Below are 20,454 nucleotides of genomic sequence, written 5' to 3' on the forward strand. Positions count from 1 at the left end.
TGATGGTGTTGGTGGTGGATCTGATGGTAGTGGCAAGAGCAAAATAGGACCGAATGCAGGAGGTGTTGAGCCTGCGTCATCGTCTGGCTACATAAGGCCTCGAACGCTTAGTTTTCTAGGAGTTGGCAAACCGCTTTTAAAGCCAGAGCATCAGGAAAAAGTTTTGTCTTACATTGCTGACTCAGCCTCCAGCTCTATCGCCTCCTCTTCTTCAGTTGTAAAAAGTAAAAGCACTGAGTCGTCATTGGAGGCTCATGTTCATGAACCACACCTTTCCTTGTGTCCTTCACCCCAACCAAGATTGAAGGATGACGCAGGCCATACTACTGATTACTCCATGGAGCTGTTTTCACATACCATGCCTGGATTATCAAGTCAAATGGTGAATTACCCAGGCCAAGATGAATCTGACATGGAGTGCACTGATGCACAGCCGCTGATGGATGATTCTGCTGGTACATTCACTCAGAGCACTATATTGTCCTCGCAGTGTACAGAGCCAGATTCTGACCCTGATGAAACTCAGGTGCCCCTTCCCGCACACTATACCACCATACACGGTGACACAGAGGAAGGTGCACATGACATAGAAGAGGAGGTGATGGATGACCCAGTTGTTGACCCAGATTGGCATCCATTGGGGGAAGAGGGTGCTGCTTCCAATAGCTCAGATGAGGAGCATCCACAGCAGACATCGACATCGCAACAGCTGTTATCTGGCAGGCCCGTAGCACTCCAAAGACAGGTTCCAAACATCAAAAGAGTTGCTGGACAGCTTGTCCAGACGGTCAAAAGATCACAGCGTGCTAGGCCGCAAAATGTCTGCCAAAGTAGGAAGAGTGCAGTGTGGCACTTTATTGAACAAAATCCTCATGATCAGGCCAAGGTTATCTGTAAGAAGTGCGCAAAGACCTTTAGCCGAGGGAAAAATCTGAAAAATTTGAATACCAGTTGCATGCTTAGACATTTAACCAGCATGCACTTGCAAGCGTGGACACAACACCAAACCTCAAGTGCCACATGTGCAACTGATCACAAAGAAGGTAGTCAGCAACGCTACATTGTTTCCCCCACTGTAAGCCCACCGGTTAGCACAGCAGCAAATGTTGAGGTGTCGTTGCAAGGCCACAGCAGTCAGGGAATCCCACTGTTATATCAACGAAAGACTGATTCTAGGCCATCAGAAAGAACACCAACTCCATCACCATCATCAACCCTCTCTCAGTCCGCCCTGTCCACTGCTACTTCCACCATATGCAGCTCTCAAGTCCAGCTCACCCTCCCAGACACTATGAGTAGGTCAAGAAAGTACTCAGTCTCTCATCCGCGTACACTGGGTTTGAACGCCCACATTGCCAAACTAATCTCGTTTGGGATGATGCCCTTTCGGTTGGTGGAAAGCACAGCTTTCCGCGAACTCATGGCCTATGCAGTACCACGCTATGACCTACCCAGTCGCCACTTCTTCTCTCGCAAAGCCATCCCAGCCCTCCACCATCATGTGAAAGACCGCATTGTCCATGCACTCAAGCAGTCAGTGAGCGGAAAGGTGCACCTCACAACTGATGCATGGTCCAGTCGGCATGGCCAGGGCCGTTACGTGTCCAACACTGCGCACTGGGTTAATGTGGTGGATGCAGGGTCCACAGGGGACAGCGGTGGTGGGACAGTGCTGCCTAGCCCACGGTATAGGAAACAGTTGGCTGTAGGCGTTCGACCCTCCTCCTCCTCCTCCAGAAGCGACAGCTCGTCCACAGAACGCAGTCGTACAAGCACTCCATCTGCAGCTGCCACTGTTGCACATGATGTGTCCCCCTATCGAGCAGCTAGTGGAAAGTGTCAGCAGGCTGTGTTGCAGATGATGTGTTTGGGCAACAGACACACCGCCGAGGTGCTGGCCGAGTACTTGAAGCGACAAACTGAGTCATGGCTGGGCAGTGTACATCTTGAGGCAGGCAAGGTAGTTAGTGATAACGGCCGTAATTTTGTGGCAGCCATAGCCCTTTCAAAACTCAGCCACATACCTTGCTTGGCTCACACCTTGAACCTAGTGGTGCAGTGCTTCCTCAAAAATTATCCGGAGTTAACAGCCCTGCTCCAGAAGGTGCGAAGACTGTGCGTGCACATCCGCCGGTCGCCTGTACACTCCGTTCGTATGCAGAAGCTGCAGCGATTGCTCCACCTTCCCAACCACCGCCTCATTATCGACATTGCAACAAGGTGGAACTCCACCCTGCACATGGTGGAGCGGCTGTGCGAGCAGAGGCAGGCCATAATGCATTTGTGGGAGGATACACGGCCAGGCACTTTGAGAGCAGACATGGAGTTGACAGGTGTGCAGTGGTCGAAGCTGAAAGACCTCTGTAAAGTCCTTCAGTGTTTTGAGGAATGCACACGGCTGGTAAGCGCAGACGACGCCATCCTAAGCATGAGCATCCCACTTATGCGTCTGCTCATGCAAACTTTGACGCACCTTAAGGAGCAGGCGTCTGCAGCCAATGTTGATGAGGAGGAAGAGGAGGAGGGAATCCTTGATGACATTCAGCCATTGTCTGCTCAGGGACCTCTCCTGGACGAGGTGGAGGAAGAAGAGGAGGAGGAGGATGATGATGGGGATGATTACTTAGGGGAGGAGGATGCATCTCGTGGGGCAAGTGAAAATGTTGGCGTGGCAAGGTCTGGTACAGGGTTTGTGCGTGACTGGAGGGATGTGGATTTGCCAGAAAGTGCTCCTCCACCCAGCACTCGCAGTGAATCATTGACACCGGGAACATTGGCCCACATGTCAGATTATGCCTTGCAGATCCTAAAAAGGGACCCCCGCATTGCCAAAATGATGAACGATGACGACTACTGGTTGGCCAGCATCCTGGATCCACGCTATAAAGGCAAATTACAAAACATCATGCCACAGGAGAACCTTGACCTAATATTGGCTAATAAACAAGCAACTCTGGTAAATCGGTTGCTTGAGGCATTCCCAGCACACAGCAGCGGTGATGGTTCTCACACGAGCCGTACGGGCCGGGGGCAGCTTGGCAGAGGTGTTCGTGGTGCACACAGCAGAAGTGCCGTTGGAGACAGGGGTTTCATGACAATGTTGTGGACTGATTTTTCAAATACCGCTCACACAACTGGTAATACTGCATCGATGGAAAGTGACAGGAGACAGCAGTTGTCAACTATGGTTACAAACTACTTTTCCTCCCATATCGATGTTCTCCCACACAGGTCATTCCCCTTTGACTATTGGGCCGCTAAACTGGACACCTGGCCTGAATTGGCACAATATGCCTTACAGGAGCTCGCTTGCCCAGCTGCAAGTGTGCTATCGGAAAGAGTCTTCAGTGCAGCTGGATCAATCCTGACAGAAAAAAGGACCCGTCTGTCAACCCAAAATGTGGATGATCTAACCTTCATTAAAATGAACCATGCATGGGTTTCCAAGGATTTTTTCCCACCTTCCCCTGATGACACATAGGGTGACAGAAAAATGGCTTGCTTTGGTCCACCTCTTCCTGGGACTTCACCTATTTCGCCTTTTGCATCAGCTGAATGTCCAACATCAACATATGCCACTTTCTAAAACTCCCTAACTGTGCTGCCTCCCCCCCCATGGCCGGGGTCACCACCTAGTGCACGACACCGTGTGAGTGCCGTTGCCCTGGACAGGTGGGTAGGCCGACTCTTGGGCGCGGGCACTGGCACAGGGTCCCTCATAGTGCAATCAAGTGTCTCTGACGGTGGTGGTGCACACCCGCCGTCAGACACACCGCTGTACTATGAGGGGCCCAGTGCCAGTACCGACGCCCACGAGTGGGCCCCCCTTGCTTGGGCAGGGCCCCAGCATTTGCAATCTTTACCTCTCCCTGCTCCTCCGCTGTGTAATCTGGGCCGTCAAATCCATACTGTGCCTGACACCGTCTGAGCCTGCCTCCTGATGTATAGACATATATTTTGAATGTGTACGCTATCCATACATGTTATCTGGGGATACGGTACCCTTTCTAACCTTTATGCAATCACGTGCAATCCATACTGGGCCTAACACCGTCTGAGCCTGCCTCCTGAGACATATATTTTGAATGTGTACGCTATCCATACATGTTACCCGGGGATACGGTACCCTTTCTAACCTTTGTGCAATCACGTGCAATCCATACTGGGCCTAACACCGTCTGAGCCTGCCGCCTGAGACATATATTTTGAATGTGTACGCTATCCATACATGTTATCTGGGGATACGGTACCCTTTCTAACCTTTGTGCAATCACGTGTAATCCATACTGGGCCTAACACAGTCTGAGCCTGCCTCCTGATGTATAGACATATATTTTGAATGTGTACGCTATCCATACATGTTATCTTGGGATACGGTACCCTTTCTAACCTTTATGCAATCACGTGCAATCCATACTGGGCCTAACACCGTCTGAGCCTGCCTCCTGAGACATATATTTTGAATGTGTACGCTATCCATACATGTTATCTGGGGATACGGTACCCTTTCTAACCTTTGTACAATCACGTGCAATCCATACTGGGCCTAACACCGTCTGAGCCTGCCTCCTGAGACATATATTTTGAATGTGTACGCTATCCATACATGTTATCCGGGTATACGGTACCCTTTCTAACCTTTGTGCAATCACGTGCAATCCATACTGGGCCTAACACCATCTGAGCCTGCCTCCTGATGTATAGACATATATTTTGAATGTGTACGCTATCCATACATGTTATCCGGGGATACGGTACCCTTTCTAACCTTTGTGCAATCACGTGCAATCCATACTGGGCCTAACACCGTCTGAGCCTGCCTCCTGAGACATATATTTTGAATGTGTACGCTATCCATACATGTTATCCGGGGAAACGGTACCCTTTCTAACCTTTGTGCAATTACGTGCAATCCATACTGGGCCTAACACCGTCTGAGCCTGCCTCCTGATGTATAGACATATATTTTGAATGTGTACGCTATCCATACATGTTATCCGGGGATACGGTACCCTTTCTAACCTTTGTGCAATCACGTGCAATCCATACTGGGCCTAACACCGTCTGAGCCTGCCTCCTGAGACATATATTTTGAATGTGTACGCTATCCATACATGTTATCCGGGGATACGGTACCCTTTCTCACCTTTGTGCAATCACGTGTAATCCATACTGGGCGTGAGAACGGCTGGCGAGCTGTTAAGCAAGCTACAGCACCTGTGGTTTGCACACGTAAGTTTTTCATTTTTTCAGGAATGACGGTTAGGCCTAATTCCGGAACTGCGGTTGACCTGCACTTACTGGGAAATCATTGTTCGCGGGTAATAATTGTAATCAGTGATCCCCATCACTAACGTTGTTCATCGAGTTATCTGCACCTGTAAGCGACAAACGCTGGCCTTTTCAGTGTAGCGCACATGCAGCCACGGACATGTAAGGGCATGACACACCAGTTATTGGCCAATCTCATGTGCCAGAGCCTCACGTGTCCCTCTAGTAAGCCGGACTCGGACCGCGGGGCATGACGGAGTCTCGTTCGTTAACGGAATTAAGCTTGCAATGTGTGCATCTGTTCTGTAGCTGGCATGGTTGAGGTTTCTCAGGTGGAGTCGAATTTAACCGTAGGCTCCACTCCTGGTGGTGCCCTTCTGGACATTCCTTTAAGGTTCAGCTTTGCAACCATACTGCCCACGTAAAACAAACACTTTGCCTTCATGAACGCTGTTTGGAGGGTCTTGACTCGTGGGAATAACGCCGCCCAATCAGTTAACCTGCTAGAGAGATCCTTCGTTGCTCCCAAGCATGACATCACACTCCCTAGGAAGAAGGTAATGCCACTGTGGCGACCGTACTCCTGGGGGCGACACATGTGCACTGATGCCCAGCCACTGCTCGATGAATCTGCTGGTACATTGACCCAGACGACTACATTCCCCTCGCACGCTACCCGGCCTGAATCTGACCCTGATGAAACTCAGGTTACCCTTCCCATATACAGTTCCATCTTACACGGTGACAAAGAGGAAGCTGCAGATGAAAGTGCAGGTTCGGCCCACCCGCCATCAGACACACCACTGTACTATCAGGGGCCCTGTGCCAGTGCCGTCGCCAACGAGTGGGCCCCCCCTGCTTGCCCAGGATCACAGCACTTGCAAAGTTGAAATACTGTGCAGTGAGATGGAAGATGGGGATGACGAGGAGTCTAGACTAGTACAAGGATTCCCTAGCGAGGAGACTTATTTGATTGTTTTCAATGTTGGGACAGCAATTTTTGGGGAGCACTATACTCTGGAGAATGATAGATGGGGCCCACCATACACTGGAACATTCCAAAGGTGGACATCAGACACTGGAGCAGCATTTACAGGGCCCATTATACACTAGAGCATTAGAAATGGGGCCCATTATGTTTGGAGCATTATTTGGGCCCATAAGACTGGAGCTTCATCCATGGGGACCAACATATACTGTAGCATTATGTGGAGCTCATCATATACTGTTTCAAACATTATATGGGACCAATGATTTTGTATGGAGAAATAGATGGGCCTCGTCATGAGATGTAAATAGTGAGGTATTTTTCATTGTACTATACCGCTATTTCTCTGCCGTATCGGAGCATGATGAGTTGTGGTATGTGTTAAAGGAGCGCTCTTTCGCCCAGGGCACATGAAAACCTGCAGCCAGCCCTCCCCCCCACAACTTTAGCCAAATAACCCCCATTTTTCAGTGCGTAACTTGAATTATGAAGTTAATTAAGGTTGACAAGCTTAAGTAAGAAGAATTGATGCTTTTGGCATTCAAATGGGCACTGTAGGTGTGTTTCCTGTCCTCCTCTCACTGCCGACTTTTATTCCCCATTGACTTACATTGGGTTTCGTGTTTCGGGACGACCCCGACTTTTCCCTATAATCGGACGATCTTGCTCGACCCGACTTTTGGAAAAGTCGGGTTTCACGAAACGAAACGCGATCCTAAAAAAAGTCGCTCAACTCTACTGATTACAATTATTACCCGCGAACAATGATTTCCCAGTAAGTGCAGGTCAACCGCAGTTCCGGAATTAGGCCTAACCTTCATTCCTGAAAAAATGAAAACTTACGTGTGCAAACCACAGGTGCTGTAGCTTGCTTAACTGCTCGCCAGCCGTTCTCACGCCCAGTATGGATTACACGTGATTGCACAAAGGTGAGAAAGGGTACCATATCCCCGGATAACATGTATGGATAGCGTACACATTCAAAATATATGTCTCAGGAGGCAGGCTCAGACGGTGTTAGTCCCAGTATGGATTGCACGTGATTGCACAAAGGTTAGAAAGGGTACCGTATCCCCAGATAACATGTATGGATAGCGTACACATTCAAAATATATGTCTCAGGAGGCAGGCTCAGACGGTGTTAGGCCCAGTATGGATTGCACGTGATTGCACAAAGGTTAGAAAGGGTACCGTATCCCCGGATAACATGTATGGATAGCGTACACATTCAAAATATATGTCTCAGGAGGCAGGCTCAGACGGTGTTAGGCCCAGTATGGATTGCACGTGATTGCACAAAGGTTAGAAAGGGTACCGTATCCCCAGATAACATGTATGGATAGCGTACACATTCAAAATATATGTCTATACATCAGGAGGCAGGCTCAGACGGTGTCAGGCACAGTATGAATTTGACGGCCCAGATTACACAGCGGAGGAGCAGGGAGAGTTAATGATTGCAAATGCTGGGGCCCTGCCCAAGCAAGGGGGGCCCACTCGTGGGCGTCGGTACTGGCACTGGGCCCCTCATAGTACAGCGGTGTTTCTGACGGCGGGTGTGCACCACCACCGTCAGAGACACTTGATTGCACTATGAGGGACCCTGTGCCAGTGCCCGCGCCCAAGAGTCGGCCTACCCACCTGTCCAGGGCAACGGCACTCGCACGGTGTCGTGCGCTAGGTGGTGACCCCGGCCATGGGGGGGGGGGGGAGGCAGCACAGCTAGGGAGTTTTAGAAAGTGGCATATTTTGATGTTGGACATTCAGCTGATGCAAAAGGCGAAATAGGTGAAGTCCCAGGAAGAGGTGGACCAAAGCAAGCCATTTTTCTGTCACCCTATGTGTCATCAGGGGAAGGTGGGACAAAATCCTTGGAAACCCATGCATGGTTCATTTTAATGAAGGTTAGATCATCCACATTTTGGGTTGACAGACGGGTCCTTTTTTCTGTCAGGATTGATCCAGCTGCACTGAAGACTCTTTCCGATAGCACACTTGCAGCTGGGCAAGCGAGCTCCTGTAAGGCATATTGTGCCAATTCAGGCCAGGTGTCCAGTTTAGCGGCCCAATAGTCAAAGGGGAATGACCTGTGTGGGAGAACATCGATATGGGAGGAAAAGTAGTTTGTAAACATAGTTGACAACTGCTGTCTCCTGTCACTTTCCATCGATGCAGTATTACCAGTTGTGTGAGCGGTATTTGAAAAATCAGTCCACAACATTGTCATGAAACCCCTGTCTCCAACGGCACTTCTGCTGTGTGCACCACGAACACCTCTGCCAAGCTGCCCCCGGCCCGTACGGCTCGTGTGAGAACCATCACCGCTGCTGTGTGCTGGGAATGCCTCAAGCAACCGATTTACCAGAGTTGCTTGTTTATTAGCCAATATTAGGTCAAGGTTCTCCTGTGGCATGATGTTTTGTAATTTGCCTTTATAGCGTGGATCCAGGATGCTGGCCAACCAGTAGTCGTCATCGTTCATCATTTTGGCAATGCGGGGGTCCCTTTTTAGGATCTGCAAGGCATAATCTGACATGTGGGCTAATGTTCCCGGTGTCAATGATGCACTGCGAGTGCTGGGTGGAGGAGCACTTTCTGGCAAATCCACATCCCTCCAGTCACGCACAAACCCTGTACCAGACCTTGCCACGCCAACATTTTCACTTGCCCCACGAGATGCATCCTCCTCCCCTAAGTAATCATCCCCATCATCATCCTCCTCCTCCTCTTCTTCCTCCACCTCGTCCAGGAGAGGTCCCTGAGCAGACAATGGCTGAATATCATCAAGGATTCCCTCCTCCTCTTCCTCCTCATCAACATTGGCTGCAGACGCCTGCTCCTTAAGGTGCGTCAAAGTTTGCATGAGCAGACGCATAAGTGGGATGCTCATGCTTAGGATGGCGTCGTCTGCGCTTACCAGCCGTGTGCATTCCTCAAAACACTGAAGGACTTTACAGAGGTCTTTCAGCTTCGACCACTGCACACCTGTCAACTCCATGTCTGCTCTCAAAGTGCCTGGCCGTGTATCCTCCCACAAATGCATTATGGCCTGCCTCTGCTCGCACAGCCGCTCCACCATGTGCAGGGTGGAGTTCCACCTTGTTGCAATGTCTATAATGAGGCGGTGGTTGGGAAGGTGGAGCAATCGCTGCAGCTTCTGCATACGAACGGAGTGTACAGGTGACCGGCGGATGTGCGCGCACAGTCTTCGCACCTTCTGGAGCAGGGCTGTTAACTCCGGATAATTTTTGAGGAAGCACTGCACCACCAGGTTCAAGGTGTGAGCCAAGCAAGGTATGTGGCTGAGTTTTGAAAGGGCTATGGCTGCCACAAAATTACAGCCGTTATCACTAACTACCTTGCCTGCCCCAAGATGTACACTGCCCAGCCATGACTCAGTTTGTCGCTTCAAGTACTCGGCCAGCACCTCGGCGGTGTGTCTGTTGCCCAAACACATCATCTGCAACACAGCTTGCTGACGCTTTCCACTAGCTGCTCGATAGGGGGACACATCGTGTGCAACAGTGGCAGCTGCAGATGGAGTGCTCGTACGACTGCGCTCTGTGGTCGAGCTTTCGCTTCTGGAGGAGGAAGGAGGAGGAGGGTCGAACGCCTACAGCCAACTGTTTCCTATACCGTGGGCTAGGCAGCACTGTCCCACCACCGCTGTCCCCTGTGGACCCTGCATCCACCACATTAACCCAGTGCGCAGTGATGGACACGTAACTGCCCTGGCCATGCCGACTGGACCATGCATCAGTTGTGAGGTGCACCTTTCCGCTCACTGACTGCTTGAGTGCATGGACAATGCGGTCTTTCACATGATGGTGGAGGGCTGGGATGGCTTTGCGAGAGAAGAAGTGGCGACTGGGTAGGTCATAGCGTGGTACTGCATAGGCCATGAGTTCGCGGAAAGCTGTGCTTTCCACCAACCGAAAGGGCATCATCTCAAACGAGATTAGTTTGGCAATGTGGGCGTTCAAACCCAGTGTACGCGGATGAGAGACTGAGTACTTTCTTGACCTACTCATAGTGTCTGGGAGGGTGAGCTGGACTTGAGAGCTGCATATGGTGGAAGTAGCGGTGGACAGGGCGGACTGAGAGAGGGTTGATGATGGTGATGGAGTTGGTGTTCTTTCTGATGGCCTAGAATCAGTCTTTCGTTGATATAACAGTGGGATTCCCTGACTGCTGTGGCCTTGCAACGACACCTCAACATTTGCTGCTGTGCTAACCGGTGGGCTTACAGTGGGGGAAACAATGTAGCATTGCTGACTACCTTCGTTGTGATCAGTTGCACATGTGGCACTTGAGGTTTGGTGTTGTGTCCACGCTTGCAAGTGCATGCTGGTTAAATGTCTAAGCATGCAACTGGTATTCAAATTTTTCAGATTTTTCCCTCGGCTAAAGGTCTTTGCGCACTTCTTACAGATAACCTTGGCCTGATCATGAGGATTTTGTTCAAAAAAGTGCCACACTGCACTCTTCCTACTTTGGCAGACATTTTGCGGCCTAGCACGCTGTGATCTTTTGACCCTCTGGACAAGCTGTCCAGCAACTCTTTTGATGTTTGGAACCTGTCTTTTGAGTGCTATGGGCCTGCCAGATAACAGCTGTTGCGATGTCGATGTCTGCTGTGGATGCTCCTCATCTGAGCTATTGGAAGCAGCACCCTCTTCCCCCAATGGATGCCAATCTGGGTCAACAACTGGGTCATCCATCACCTCCTCTTCTATGTCATGTGCACCTTCTTCTGTGTCACCGTGTATGGTGGTATAGTGTGCGGGAAGGGGCACCTGAGTCTCATCAGGGTCAGAATCTGGCTCTGTACACTGCGAGGACAATGTAGTGCTCTGAGTGAATGTACCAGCAGAATCATCCATCAGCGGCTGTGCATCAGTGCACTCCATGTCAGATTCATCTTGGCCTGGGTAATTCACCATTTGACTTGATAATCCAGGCATGGTATGTGAAAACAGCTCCATGGAGTAATCAGTAGTATGGCCTGCGTCATCCTTCAATCTTGGTTGGGGTAAAGGACACAAGGAAAGGTGTGGTTCATGAACATGAGCCGCCAATGACGACTCAGTGCTTTTACTTTTTACAACTGAAGAAGAGGAGGCGATAGAGCTGGAGGCTGAGTCAGCAATGTAAGACAAAACTTTTTCCTGATGCTCTGGCTTTAAAAGCGGTTTGCCAACTCCTAGAAAACTAAGCGTTCGAGGCCTTATGTAGCCAGACGATGACGCAGGCTCAACACCTCCTGCATTCGGTCCTATTTTGCTCTTGCCACTACCATCAGATCCACCACCAACACCATCATTACCAGCTGCCAACCCCCGCCCAGTTCCACGGCCTCTTCCACCAGCCTTCCTCATTTTTGGTAGAAATGTAGACAAAATCCAACAAACTATATAGTAATGTAAAACAAGGTACAAGGTGTCTATAGGACAGGGGAGATTTTGAATTTCTGCAGACACTTGTGGACACTGGACACTTTTGGATTGTGTGAGGCCCACTGATATCTGAGCGCTATGTGACAGGCTCGATGGCACAGCTGTGACGAAAGTGACTAGAGGATAAGGGAGATTTTGAATCTCTGCACACACTTTTGGACACTGGACACTTGGATTGTGTGAGGCCCAATGAATATCTGAGCGCTATGTGACAGGCTCGATGGCACAGCTGTGACCAAAGTGACTAGAGGATATGGGAGATTTTGAATCTCTGCACACACTTTTGGACACTGGACACTTTTGGATTGTGTGAGGCCCACTGATATCTGAGCGCTATGTGACAGGCTCGATGGCACAGCTGTGACCAAAGTGACTAGAGGATAAGGGAGATTTTGAATCTCTGCACACACTTTTGGACACTGGACACTTTTGGATTGTGTGAGGCCCACTGATATCTGAGCGCTATGTCACAGGCTCGATGGCACAGCTGTGACCAAAGTGACTAGAGGATAAGGGAGATTTTGAATCTCTGCACACACTTTTGGACACTGGACACTTTTGGATTGTGTGAGGCCCACTGATATCTGAGCGCTATGTGACAGGCTCGATGGCACAGCTGTGACCAAAGTGACTAGAGGATAAGGGAGATTTTGAATCTCTGCACACACTTTTGGACACTGGACACTTTTGGATTGTGTGAGGCCCAATGAATATCTGAGCGCTATGTGACAGGCTCGATGGCACAGCTGTGACCAAAGTGACTAGAGGATAAGGGAGATTTTGAATCTCTGCACACACTTTTGGACACTGGACACTTTTGGATTGTGTGAGGCCCAATGAATATCTGAGCGCTATGTCACAGGCTCGATGGCACAGCTGTGACAAAAGTGACTAGAGGATAAGGGAGATTGGATTGCTTTTAAAAAAGCAGATTGCGGAGCAGTGGGTAAACAGCAATGCAGGAATGTCAGGAAGCCTTAGAAGGCAGCCCAACAACCAACACCACTGATACACCACTATATAGCCTCCCCTTGCACTGCACACACAGTGACTGGTGTGTTGTGCAGGCCAAATCGCTAGCAGCAGAAGCAGTTTTTTTTGTCTTCTTCCCTGCCTAACGCTCTCCCTACAGAATCAGCAACCTCTCCCTATACTGAGATCGGCAGAAGTAAGATGGCGGTCGGCGTGCACGTCCTTTTATACCCCCTGTGACGCCCACCAAAGCAAGCCAATCACTTGCATGCCCTTCTGAAAGATGGTGGTGACCCCTGCCTATGTCATCACGTTGCCCACAGTGTCCGTGGATCCTGATTGGCTGAAAAAGAGCGCAAAACAAACTTTTGAAACGCGACTTTGGCGCGTAAGTCGCCGACCTCGTGGCCGACCTCATCCTAGGGTCGGGTTTCGTTTCATGAAACCCGACTTTGCCAAAAGTCGGCGACTTTTGAAATTGTTCGACCCATTTCGCTCAACTCTAGTAATGATTGATAGTCATTGATCTAATTGCAGAGCTGTGTGTGATAACAAAGTTCCAGAAGCAGAACAGAGATAAATGTAGTTACAAACACCATTCAGCTTTCATCGTGGCAGGCAGTGTCACGGTAAGGGAATACCTTCGGAGATGATAGCACCATAAAAGAAAAGCTGCAGTTGCAGATCTGCTTGTAATGCGACAAAGCTCTGCTGTATTGCCCCTTACCACACTGGCTGCAGTGAGATGAAAGCTGGAAGATGTTAATCACCAAACTCAACTTTTCTCTACTCCTGTTACTTTATAATTGCACTCAGCTCTGCGGTGAGATCAGACAAGAGATCAGACTGTTTGTCATTAAATGTGTGACATGAGAAAACATGTTCTAAGCTGTTTTGTGAGTATGTTCTAATTTTCTATGTATGTTGCTGCCTGCTTATGATTGGGCGTCTTCATACAGGAGAAAAAGTACACGCCCCCAGAGAAGAATCTCAAGTAATGCCTGCTTTCACTTATATATTATATCCTACACTTTACAAACTAATACCTCTACAATGAAGAGGAGAAATTAAAAATTTAAAGCTCATATTATTCAGCTCGGCAGTGACTGTTCCATGATGTGGTCATTTCAGTATGCAAAACTGGTGAAACGGAGTATTAAATACTGTTACTCATCTCCTTATGTCCATGTCCCCTTCATTATGGCAGTATAATTTTTTACTGTGTGCACTGGACATACAAACCAAATGTAGTATAAACAGAGCCTTAATTTTATTTCACAGATTAATTGCTACATTAATGCTTCCAAGTATTGAATAATTATATCTATCACATTAGTCAGGATTATACATGCTTGCACACACACTGCTTGAATTATTTCAAAGCCCCGCCACTGTCAGAAGATTGTCAGGTTTGTATATTCAGCTGAACAAACATATGGCCATTTTTTTTCTGGAAATGGCATTTATTGACATTTCGCAATAAGAACACATCCTTAACAAAATGAGTCATGTTTTATTGGAAACAATTTATTTTATCAAGTCTTTAGTTATAAAGTAAGTATAAATATTAAAAGGCTTAGATAAAAGCTCGTTTACACTTGCATCTTATGATATTTCCTTTTACCTTTTTTATTGAAAGAATACCAAACTTTAAAAACAGTCCAAGAAAATAGCAAAATTGCTTTTCTTTATTCCTCCCATCCCCACCAAAATGTTTCGGTACAATATATAATATGTATGTAATTGTGCCATTGAAAATGCAACTTATCTGACAAAAAACAAGCAAAAAAGGCTATAATGTAGTTCTTAAAAGACAGGAATGTGAAAATGAAAAAAAATCACAGCCAAAAATGCTCATCTCCGAGGAGTTAAAAGATGCTTGCATAATTCATTTGCGCATATTTCAAAATCAGCAAAAAACTAGTCCTTAAAGAACAGAACAAATAGGGCTGAAAGAAATACACCTCAGACACAATATAGCTAAAAATATTGTTAAAGAGATTTTACAAATATTAAAAAAGAACACATTTATAAAACCATTATCCATATTGCATATACGCATTTGATCTGATTTTTCTTTGTTGCAATAGTAAATGAGCATTTAAAGAGGCTGTCCGGTCTAAAACTACAAGTTTGCTGTCCCTCTGTGAGGTGATTCTCCAATACGGATGTCTGAACTGCAAGTATGTGGTATGCATACTCCTGGCCAAATTCCGATTACATGGGCACAGCCTCTCAATGCAAGTGTACTGAGGGAAGTCGGACACAGTCTAGTTGGCATGTGGCCGCGAGTATGCGTAGCGTCACATGACTGCCACTCCCTGAAGAATCCTCACAGCTCAAAGTGCGCGCTATGTGAGGATTTACAAGTCTGCAGTCACATAGAGTGACTACAGTCTTGTAGCCTAAAGGTCAGACAGCCTTTTTAAGAGCAAATCATTGTAGGTGCTAATCTGTTATTACAAGGTAAGGATTCAAGTACGCACCATGTGAATGGTGTAATAACCATGAAAGAAAATGTGTTCAGACATACTGTATATTTTTTACAGTTTGTACATTTGCTCTCCACGTTCACAGCAGATGGACCAATGCTATTAAATAGCCAGGGACTATTTTTTAACAGTGGTGGAGGAATACAGTGCGGAAGGATACCTACCTCCCATCATCGGAGTCCTGGAGCCCCGTAGAGAACGGTCACATCAGCTGATGCTGCTGTTCTCCACGGGAAATTTGCGTGGGACACGTGGATTTCTGCAGATTAGGGAGTATATGGCTTGTTTGTTATTTTCATATTTTTTCATAGATGACACTGGCTTTGGGGATCAAAGTGACAAGTGATGGTGAGTATGTTCTCTGTTATATGTACTGTATGTCTATATGTATGTATTGTATGAATGTATTGCATGTAGTATGTATGTAGTATGTATGTATTGTATGAATGTATGTATGTTGTATGTAGCATGTATGCTGTATGTCTGTAGCATGTTGTATGTATGTAGTATGCAGTATGTTGTATGAATGTAGTATGCATGTATGTATGTTGTATGAATGTAGTATGTATGTAGTATGAATGTAGTATATATGTAGTATGTATGTAGGATGTACTGTATGTCTGTAGCATGTTGTATATATGTAGTATGTATGTAGTATGAATGTAGTATATATGTAGTATGTATGTTGTATGTACTGTATGTCTGTAGCATGTTGTATGTATGTAGTATGAATGTAGTATATATGTAGTATGTATGTATGTTGTATGAATGTAGTATATATGTAGTATGTATGTATGTTGTATGAATGTAGTATATATGTAGTATATATGTAGTATGTACTGTATGTCTGTAGCATGTTGTATGTAGTATGAATGTAGTATATATGTAGTATGTATGTATGTTGTATGAAGGTAGTGTATATGTAGTATGTATGTAGTATGAATGTAGTATATATGTAGTAAGTATGTAGTATGAATGAAATATGTACTGTATGTCTGTAGTATGTATGTAGTATGAATGTAGTATATATGTAGTATATATGTAGTATGTATGTATTTTTTTTGCTTTGTTTTACATTCAACACATTAGCCAGATGATGGGACTACTACTGTCCCATCATTGGCTAATGTGTCAATCACTGTCATTGTAGCAGGCATCGCCCGATGGGACTTGTAGTCCCATCGGACGATGCCTGCACACACACAAGACCCCCGGCAGACCCGCACAGACCCCCTGCAGCAAGCACAGGCACCCGGCAGGCCCGTACAGACCCCCGGCAGCCGGCACAAGCCCCCGGCAGCCGGCACAAGCCCCCGGCAGGCCCGTACAGACCCCCGACAGCCGGCACAGGCCCACGGCAGACTCATACAGGCCCCCCGCAGTCGGTACAGGCCCCCCGCAGTTGGCACAGACCGTGCATTATGATGCGCACAGACCGCGCATCATGATGACATCATTTCAGCAGCCAATCACGGCCACAACAGTGGCTCATTGCATTATGGGGACTTCCGATTCCGGTGTCCGATATTGAAAAAATATCGGTACTCGGTATTGGAATTCCGATACAGCGAATATCGGCCGATACCCGATATTTGCAGTATCGGAATGCTCAACACTATTCGTGACGCCACCTGTGGTGTTTGGCAAGTGAGATGTTAAGCCGACGCTGCATGCAGATCCACTGGGACTGATGGTATGGTGCAGCAAAGATGTAAAAGCTCCCAACAGGTGAAGCTGTAGTCCTAGAGCAGTCACGGGGATGTAGCAGTGCCAGAAGGGTAGGAAGCAGACAAAGACACAGCGGGGTGCAATTTCTGTACCTTTACTTGATAAATGCAGTCCAGGGTCCTGATTACAGATGGTACAGGAGCAGGCTAGCCTGGAAGCAGCTCAGGATTCTCTCTCAGCAGATGGGCTGTGCAGTCTCCTTCTCTAGTGCTTATTTGAGTGAAGTACTCCTAGTACTGAGTTACACTGAAGTTCCTCCTAATTCTCTACTACTAGCACTCCTCGTATGGCAGACAGCTGTAGGCGTATTCCTCTCTTGGCTCACTCTGTGCTGTTGTGCCTCCGAGTCTTAGATGGGAGTAAGGCATTTATAGCCTCCTACTCCTCTGGTGTCTGTTGCAGGACCGTTAGTATCCTTACAACCGTGGAGACCAGGCTCCAGTTCATGCGCTCTCACTGAGCGAGCTCTCCTTCCTCAGCTCAACCTCCAGCTTCTCTCCACATGTCTGCACACGTGGACCTCCTCACACTAACTGACCACTCCTTCCTCTTGGCCCTCAGAGCACTCCTCCCCTCAGTTCTGGTTCAGAGTCCCCCCTGCTGGCCTGGAGTGGAACTGTGTTGCATGTATAGGTTAACTGCGAGAGAGACCCTTCACTGCTTCCAAGCATGACATCACCCTCCCTGGAGGAAGGCAATGCCATTGTGGTGACCATACTCCTGGGGGCACCACATTTACACCATAAATCACATTGTCTACCATCCCAGCACTGTTATCACTATGTGTAAGTATATGGCAGCTACGTGATTGTTCCTGTGCCATCATCCATCAATGTGTGTTGTCCTTGTGCTGCAGAATTATTTTGAAATTATCTTGGTGATATGACTATGTGCATCTTTTTTACACTGAAATCTCAGTGTATGCACTAAAGTAGTAACATTAAGCATATTGTCTTTGTGGCGTAATTATGCCGTGGGATTGTGTGCAGTTTCCCTATACGATAGCATCACTGTGTGCAGCACCTCTATCCTGTAAGACAAGGTTCCCACTTGTTAGGAACGGCAGAATGCACTAAATGAAAATAATAATAAAGTGTGTTCGCCGCTCGGGGTCCACCGTGCAGTAGATGATATGGCTGCTGCTAAGTGGTGGCAGGCAAGCAATATGGCGGAAATGCGCACGTGGGTTAAACGTCACCTAGGTGCGCAAAGCAATCTCTGTTAAGTCACAGAGGTGCCAACAAAGGCAAATACAATAAGGCTGAGCCTATTGGAGTCACAGTACTCAGAGTATATGCACACACGGTATCTGGTCACAGGAGCAGAGCCAAAGACTGCGGCACTGCGTCCGTCTAGACCTACCGTGCGTGCGACGTCGCAACTGCAGACGCCAAGGAGGGCTGCAACTACAACGCGATGTAGGACACTGCCGCTGGACGACAAAGCTAGTACGCCAGCGCAATGTCGGACGCTAGCAACTGTGGATGATGCAGTAGTGGCGCGCTGGTGCTGACTCTAAGCTTAGTCCCTGTCCACATATGTAATATCAGAGTGAAGGGGTTTCAAATGAGTTATTCACCAGAATCATACATCCATTATCATTCACACAGTAGCAACTAGAGACAGTACTAGCGCATGGCAGAACGGCCATGCGTGCTTTTTATAGCAGCCGGGACCTTCCGGAAGCTTCCAGATCTCCGAGATGGACCAATGAGATCTGGAGCAGGACCTGAGCACATGACTCCCGATCTCCAATGGGAAATCGTCTCATGAGCATGCTCAGTAGGAGGACAGAGGCACTTAGCCCCTGGAGAGATTTGCTGCAAGGCAATCTCCTCTGCAGTAGATAAACAGCAAGAGATCGCAGAATGTAAGCGTCTGGATTCCTGCAGAGCAGATGCAGAAACCTGACGCCTAACACCACTTGCATCTGAGCCTCCATTAAAGCACCATTCCACCGTTGAGGTGGAGTGGTGCTTTTAATCTGGAGTGGTGCTTCAAAGTCCCCTGTCTTACACTCCCACTCTGGCATCTTTACTTTGTTTTCAATGCCGCTCTGGTCGTACGGCGGCATCTTGTGAGTACAGCTTCTGACTGGCCGCAAGTCAGAAGTTACGTTGCAGTCTCTCGATGCAAGTCTATGAGAGCCAGAATGAGGCTTCAGGTTCAAGGTTGGGTACAGTTCTGGTACCTGAACCGAACTTTGGACTATAGTTCGGTCGGGTACCAGAACGTGAACTTCCACAGGTCCGCTCATCCCTAGTCGTGATTTTCCAGCTCACTCCACTAAACGCTAGAGCAGTCAACAGGTTGCAAACTGCTGGAAACAGATGAAGACGCCGGAAGGTGAGTATAAGACAGGAAGCAGGGGATGTACGGTAAATGTAAAGCACCACTCCAACTCTGCAAAAAAAAGAAAACACTGACGTGGTGCTTTAAGTGTCTGCGTTGCAAATTCTATACATTTCTCAAGAAAAAAATAACAGACACCCTAACTGAAACTAAACTGACCCTATTAAAATCAAGGGGATCCATCTTGCACTATTTGTGTCTATCATGTGTGTATATATTATCTCTCCTGAGCATCACCTTGACGATAATGTATACACGGCCATATCATTTTGTGTATTGTCTTTGTTTATTATGTCACTTTATTTTGTGCCGTGGCAGTAATTTGTATCCTGGCACTATGACATTACAGTGTGCCTGCTAGCCGTGTTCCCCAACCTATGGTAGTGTTGCGTACGTCGGGGAACACGGCCTTACATCTTAGCTATTTACATTACGGCTGAAAGTAAGTAGTGGAAAGCAGAACTTTTCCCTTACCTGCATGAAAAACAGTGTGACTGGAATCTGATTATACATATCCTCAGGGCAGTTAGGTTTTTTCCTAACCCTCTGTCGTTCTTAGCTTCCCAAAACAAACATGCAAGGGATGTTATATGACGCATTGTTTGCTTTGCATCTGGTTGTGTCAGTTCTCATTGCGCTCAGCGCTACGAATGAAATCCGATGTGACCTGACACAGCACCGTACATGTGTCACCTTGCAGCACACACTCACAGAACTTAACTGCGTTTAGTTTCTTGTTATTGAACATGGCAGTACCTGTCTCGAATGCAGAATCTGTTGTAAGTATACCCAAAATAATGAACAGCAGACATATCCAGTATGCTAACCGCATAGTTCAGCTTAGAAATAAGATTTTGTCCTCCACTAGTGGAGATGCTGCGGTCTGCCGATCATTCGATAAATGATCAAATTGATTATTTATCAGGTGAAATGCATTTTTGTGCTGAACAAAAGATAATCGTTGCAGATTGACCAGTGCACATAATTAACCACTGTCTGCCTGTGTAAACAGGCTAGTAAACAACCGCTCATCAGTAAACATTTACTGATCGGTGGTCATTTAGTGCGACCAGTTGAACTAAGTAAATGGACCTTAATGCACAGAACCCTCCCAGGCCTGTCAAACCTGGATGCCCAGGCCTAGCGAAAAAAACCCTAGCATTTTAGTGCCGCGACTGGCAATCCAAAGTTCGGA

This window comes from Dendrobates tinctorius, unplaced genomic scaffold (genome assembly GCF_039654945.1).
Source record: "Dendrobates tinctorius isolate UK_male_01 unplaced genomic scaffold, ASM3965494v1 ptg000022l, whole genome shotgun sequence".
Classification (NCBI taxonomy): domain Eukaryota; kingdom Metazoa; phylum Chordata; class Amphibia; order Anura; family Dendrobatidae; genus Dendrobates; species Dendrobates tinctorius.